A 6,893-nucleotide genomic window follows, 5' to 3' on the forward strand; every position below is an offset into this window, starting at 1 on the left:
TATATATATATATATATATATATATATATATATATATATATATATATATATATATATATATATATATATATATATATATATATATATAAACAAATCCTGTAAACTATGTAAACTTGTAAACTTTTTAAAATTTAATTGCCTTATAAGAAAATCAAACCAGTTATATCTGCAAACAAATTATTCTTTTTGACAAACACTAAACACTGAACTGATCATCTTTTTGTTTCCATGTTTTGTTGACATCTTAAAATATATATCTGGTTGTTATTTGATGCAATGACATTCCAAACGCAGCTTAAGTATCCAAGTGTTTAAATATATAAACAATAATAATCAATCGTAAAATGTAAATGCTAAGGTTTTGGCAGGGTTCTCTCAAAGTTATGAATGTTAATAGAATGTATGTTATAAAAAATGTATGGTCTCTCACAGAAACGTTATTTACACATTGTTTGTGGAACTGAAACGTTTTATCTGGACATTCATGTTTTATTATGTTTTACTAGTTTTAGAATGTTCAGAGAATATTCAAAGGTAACATTCCCATGGTGTTTACAAGTGATTCTTTTTCTTTCTTTTTTTGACAGAATCGTTCAACATGGACAGATCCTCCACAGATTTTATACTTCACATAACCAATAAATAAATCAATAAATAAAATGTACAAAGTGTTAAAAATGAATGTTTGAACATTCCGATAACATTCAAAAAATAATGTTTTCATTACTTTATTGGAACGTTAGCAAACTCTTAGAACATAGGCTCTTGACAACTTGGTAAAAGAACCATTAACCATTATTATAGGCTAAATATTAGATTTTTCCTAAAAGGAAATAAGTTTATTTTTAGTTTTTATAAATTGTGCAAGTTCCCATTCTTTCTGAGCTCAAGAATCCAGGTCAGAATCTGCTGTTGGTGTATTCATCACATTGTTTGGTGTTTGGGTAGATGGACTGACATTTTGATGAATTGAAATAGGGAGAAAAAAATCACAAAACTCTACAAGCACATTATTAGTTTGAATATGCAGTGGAGCGTGTGTATAGCAAACATACTTTGCTTTCACCTAAAACCAAACCGAGAGGTCAAACAGAGAGCATGGGTATCAAGGACAGCCTTACTTTCATTTCCTTGTCACGCTGCCAAGACCATGCATTTCAAAATGACCAAATATAAAATGCACGATTAATCTAAAGGATCTGTGCTGGGAGGGTCTAGAGTTAATAATTGATTGCAATCTGATGAAGGTGATACAGCAAAGGGTCAGTGAATCACTCTACCGTTACAAACGGGTTGTGTTTCAAAACCTTTAAGCGTTTCAGGGCGCCATAGGCAGATTCGGTAGAATTATAAGCTAGTCAGCTAAACCTATGCCGTCCAGACATGCTGTCTATGTAGGCAGCACACTATGTATTGAGCCACATCCCGCTAAGACTCCGAGTAGCGTCAACTGCAGTAACCACAGCGCGCCACCTGCATATGTCTGCTCACGAGACAGCAGAGAAACATATAGACTGCGTGCTGGAACTCAAAACTCGTGTTCATTGGACTCCTTTCAAAAGGACAGACAACGCAACGGTCCTTTAAAGACAGACACAGATGAGGTTTGTTAAAGCACGACCTGCTGGTAGTCTGAACTGTCAGGTCGGGTAAGTTAGCATGCTCGCTGTCTGTCACGCCACTGGTGATCTTAAGGCATGGCGCGTCCTTAGCATATCCATCACCAGGTGGCTTTCTTTAAGAACATACACCGTCGTCTTTGTGCTCGTATTGGAGTTGAGACAGCATGCATAAGTGCGAAGCTCCTGTGGTCATGTTTTGTAAATAAGAGGAACAGCAGTAGCAGCACATGCTAACGCGCAGCTAGCCGTCTAAACTCGACTCCAAACATCTTAGCGAGCTGTGCTCAAACAAGTCAACTGTTACGACACCTAACGGGATGGACACACGCTCGACCCTCGCCTAAGTGACACCGAGCGACAACATATTTGGAGTAAAAACAGCAGCATGGATTAAATGACTGTTTCGCTCGGATATTTGAAGTTTGAAGTGCGTTGGTTATCACTCGAGTTGACTAGCAGTGCGCGCAAGCTCTGCAACCCCAAACAAACAAACAAGCAAGCAAGTAAGTATTTCTCTGTTTACAGTAGTTGTTTTTTTTACTGTGCGGATGTGCTTCTTGCTTTAAAACACTCGGCCTTGTGTATTGGAGCCTGTAAAGCCGTATGTTGGGGTTTTAGATTAGATTCGATGCATGCTGTCATGTATAATTCATATTTTGTATGTAACTGTACAGCCAGTTTGGCACACTGGCAATGTCTACTCTGATTGTTGATAAATTAACCGAGTACATGAGTCTGTAACCTGAAGGAAATGTCAGCTGCTCTCATTTCACCTCTATGCATGCATAATTCAAATATGGGTGTTTGGTCGGCTATGGGCAATTCTGGAAAATAAACAAATAACCCTTTCCCCTAATCTGGAAAATAACCCTAACCCTAAACTAAACATTTCATTTGTAAAACCTTGGAGAAATAAGCATCACAAAAGTAAATTCATTTTTGTTTTATTTCTGAAAGTCATGAACATGGTTTATTTTGTCACATTATGGATTGAGTTTAATGGCATTCTTTGTTGGGACTAGCATTTTAAACATTTTGTTTTGTAATACAATTACATAAAATACATTACAATATATACAATTATTATTTTTGACTAGTTTCGTAGCTAGCATTTTATTTATCTTAAATATAAGCTATTAAATTATGTTTTTACCTATTTGCATAATCTTAGCTTGGCTGAAAGTAAAAAAATAAGGGTGCTCCGGACAAGAATTTTGGAGCTGATCACCGATATGATCACCAATACCGATGTTTTTGAAGCCTTCTTTTTATCATGTAGAATTACTTATAGTGATGCAATATACTTATAGTGGGGTTTAATTTGAGGGGTGGAGGGGCTTTTAGGCACTTTTCAAAAATATAATATAATAATAATAATATAATTATACACACAATAATAGGGCTGTGCAAAAAATCGAATGCGATTTTCATGCGAATCATTTTAGTAAAGCCGCTTCTGATGATTAGTAGTGAATCTCCAGCACGTGCGTTCAGATGGAGCGGCATTTACTACACAGAGCCGTAGTTCACTGACAAGCTACGCAAAATCACGTTCAAAATAGCAGGCGATTCATTGCTTGATTTTTTTGTAGCTTGTCAGTGAACTACGGCTCTGTGTATTAAATGCTGCTCCATGTGAATGCACACACGTGATGGAGATTTACAGAACCTGATTTGCCTTGGCGATATATTGGTTGACCACTAGTCCTAATTAGGCGATGACCAGCACATGAACAGTTGTGAAGTGCTGCTTGCTTTATAAAGCACTAACAGTGCCCCTTCCTGCACCCAAAACCAGTCGTCTGTTGATGAGTCAAACAAGGACTGGTGGGACGTTGTGCTGCTCCACTTCACAGATGCTGAGTGAAAGGGGAGTTTGATAATGACGGGACACTCATTTATGACTCTTTATTCACCGGGAAGGACAGCTCGTTCCACGCGTCATACGTCATTACGCTATTTCTACGTCACTGCGCATGCGCAGTACTTTCCAGTAGGGATGTTCCGATCCACCTTTTTCGCCTCCGATACCGATTCCGATACCTAGGGTTCGGTATTGGCCGATACCGATCCGATACCAGTGACGTTTTTTCCCCCTCATTTAAATATATATATATATATATATATATATATATATATATATATATATATATATTATACACACACCTGTAAAAACCTCAAAAATATAGATAGGAATAAAACTGAAAGGTTTGATGTATGTAAGTGCCTATAAGTAAAATTCATTGAAATCTACAGATGAAAAAGTGTAATAAATTATGTAAACACTTACATGTGTTGTGGATGTTTTCTTTCCACTAGTCTGAAAGAAGCAAGCAAAATACCCCAAAATCTCAAAATTGACCAGTGCATGGGAAAAAAAAAAAACTCTATAGCTATGCCTGCAGTGTCTTGCTTAAATGTGGTTTATATATATATATGTGTATATGTATATATATATATATATATATGTTTAAGATTCAAAATCTGGGTCTGGAAAGTAGCAAAAACTCATGATGGCATGGTAAAAAAAATGTATGTGAACTTCATTCTTTAAAATTACTAAAGTTTAAGTCTGGTTTTAGAAATATTTTAATACAAAATCGACCCCTGTGACGCAAAAGTGCCTGTAGTTAAAGAAACGCCCATATACAGGTTTCTTTAAAAGGAACTCTTATAAACCTCTGTCAGCTCAAATCTGCCTTTGCATCTTGACCACGTAATAGTTTTCACATTGCAAAATGGTCATGTTAGGCATAAAGCATGTGTTGTGGTTAGGCACCCGTGCTTGAAGGTGATGTTTCATAAAAAAAATCTCCCCCGCAGGAAGTTGAGCGCACTCACTTTAGTCTTTTTCTGCAGATCATCACTCTGTTAAAGGTCTTTGCTCTTTTCTGTTCTCTAGATCTTCTGTTCAGTATTATAGAGTAGATTAGAAGGTGCAACTTGTTTCATCATATGTTTTGTGAATGTGCAGTCTGGCAGACTTGTTTTGAGGTTCTAAGGTTGTCAAGTTGTGCAGTTTGTACGTGAGATGTCTCTCTATTGATTCAATTCAAAAGCCTGATAAGATACAAGAGAAAATGTACTGTAACTCTTGAAGCCCTACACTTAAAAGTCCACAAAGAGCATTATTTGAAGCCAAGATGACTCGTTCTGAACTTTTGCAACTCATTTACATCCATCAATGACAGGTATTGGGTGATCAGAAACCTGGCCTAGATTTCAGTCTGACATTTTTCCTGGTGTTTTATGAATGTTTATGAATACTATGGTTGGGTGTCGCGAACGGTTCCAATTTTCTAAAACCGTGGATACGATACAATACATGCACATTTCAGTTCAGCTTATCGATTCACGTCTGCACGTATTAATGTGATTTTAAACCACTGAGGCAAAGAAGACATAAAAGAGAACTCAATACAGCACTTGCACACTTTCAAAAAGCCGCTTTCTCATATAGTTTGTGAATACTGAGTTGAGTTCTCTTTTGCATCTTCTTGCACTTAAGTGGACAAATACACAGAGAATTGTCAAAATATCCTTGTAAAAATAGTCTGTTTTGTCTTAAATTAATGTAAATAGTTGCGAAAGAAAATGCATGTGTAAACAGTATGTTGAATTTATGCATTAGGTCTTAAAGTGACAGCAGCCTAATATTCCTGATGCAGTCTGTGACATTAATGTTAATCAAAGAACAAAAGAAGAAGAAATTCACTCGCTGATTTTGGCTGAATAACTTTTGAAACTTTTTACTAAGGATTAATTTATATTTATTATATAATTTACACTTGATTACATTTGATTTCTGTTCCTGAACCTTTAGTTTTATTTATTTGTGCTATTGCTAATGTGTTAGTGTTCTTATTCTATTACAGACTGTTACTTGTATTTAATAATGTTTGAAATCTATATTAGTTAGTCTTAGGGATGTAACGATTAACCGCGTGCCGGTTGAAAATCGATTCAAATATGTTGAGATGCTAAACAAATCGCGATTCATTTAGGGGTAGTTTATAAATCCATGTTTGTGGGGAACTTGCTGTCTTTAGAAAAGTTCAGATGCAGGGCTCTACAGTGCGACTATTTCAGTTGCATTTGCGACTGAAAACTACTGCGTGCGAAAACGACTGACCAGATCATCATCATATTTGTGATTGCGCTGAGGGGAGCTTCAAATGTTTCTACGTGTTTTTGCAGCATTGAGTAATGTATCACAGACATATCTCACAAATCCTTTCATAAGCAAAGTGTAGACAGGGTGTAAATAAGAGATTATTTGCGCAGTGTAGAGAGCTTTGTGGATTATAAATGTTGAGATCGAGATGACCCAAGATGAGTGACAGCTTTTAATGATTTTTAAGGGAGTTTGTAAATGTGATACTGATTTAATACAATACAATTCAATAAACAAGAAGTTAATAGACTTACATTGTCTGACTATAACACTATTGTCTGATTTTGCTCTATTTCGTCGTCGAAAATAGTTTAAAACAAAGACACAGCTGAGCTGCTGCGCATCTCAAATCAAACACAGCGGTGTTTCGTTTATGAATGAACGGGCATTTTTAAACGAATCTAGTGAGTCAATGATTAATGATTATCTATTCATAAAGACAGTCACTTGATTAATTCCTGAATGAATCAGCTGTTCGAACTAATCAATTGAATGAATGATTCAGTGATAAAAATAAGACTTGCCGCCACCTGCTGGCAGTTTGTTTAATTTTTAAAGTATCTTTTCAGTTATTTAAATCATTTAATATTTTTATATTCAAAATTTTATATTTAAAACATTAATATCATCATGAATTTATGAATTTAATTGCACTCATTCCACTTCTGAGCCTCATTAAATGTCTGAAAGTACACCAAGCCACTTTTGTGTTCTTCTGTGCCACCTCTACTAATTAATTTTGTTAATACTGATTTCATTTGATTGGTAACTTATATTTCTTATTCTACTATTCTAATTCTAAAAATTAATAGCTTATAAAATATACTTTTTTAAGAATTTGACTAGGGATGCACCAATATGAAAATTTTGGCCGATACCGATAACCGATTATTCTTTATATTTGTAAGCCGATAACCGATATGTTGGCCGATAAATCTATATCCAAATTGTTATATACTTTTTGAGAGCCTGATTACAAAAAAGGTCTCATTATTAAAAGCCACATCCCAAACACTTCAACATAAGCAGCCTATCAGCATTTGCAGCATTGTCACCCATCAGCATGGCGCCGCAAATGGCAGCAAGGACGCTGAGCT

At 35.5% G+C, this 6,893-nt stretch overlaps 1 protein-coding gene across 1 annotated transcript in view; it reads left to right on the plus strand.

Moving 5' to 3' along the window:
• Positions 1-1,443: 1,443 nt before the first annotated feature.
• LOC107567125 (tyrosine-protein kinase JAK2-like) overlaps positions 1,444-6,893 on the plus strand; it is a 57,386-nt gene continuing 51,936 nt past the window's right edge. Inside the window, exon 1 of the mRNA XM_016252743.1 lies at positions 1,444-1,649. The gene's annotated coding sequence lies outside the window, so the exon portion shown is untranslated. The remainder of the gene's footprint in view (positions 1,650-6,893) is intronic.

This window comes from Sinocyclocheilus grahami, unplaced genomic scaffold (genome assembly GCF_001515645.1).
Source record: "Sinocyclocheilus grahami isolate Dianchi unplaced genomic scaffold, SAMN03320097.WGS_v1.1 scaffold1130.1, whole genome shotgun sequence".
Classification (NCBI taxonomy): domain Eukaryota; kingdom Metazoa; phylum Chordata; class Actinopteri; order Cypriniformes; family Cyprinidae; genus Sinocyclocheilus; species Sinocyclocheilus grahami.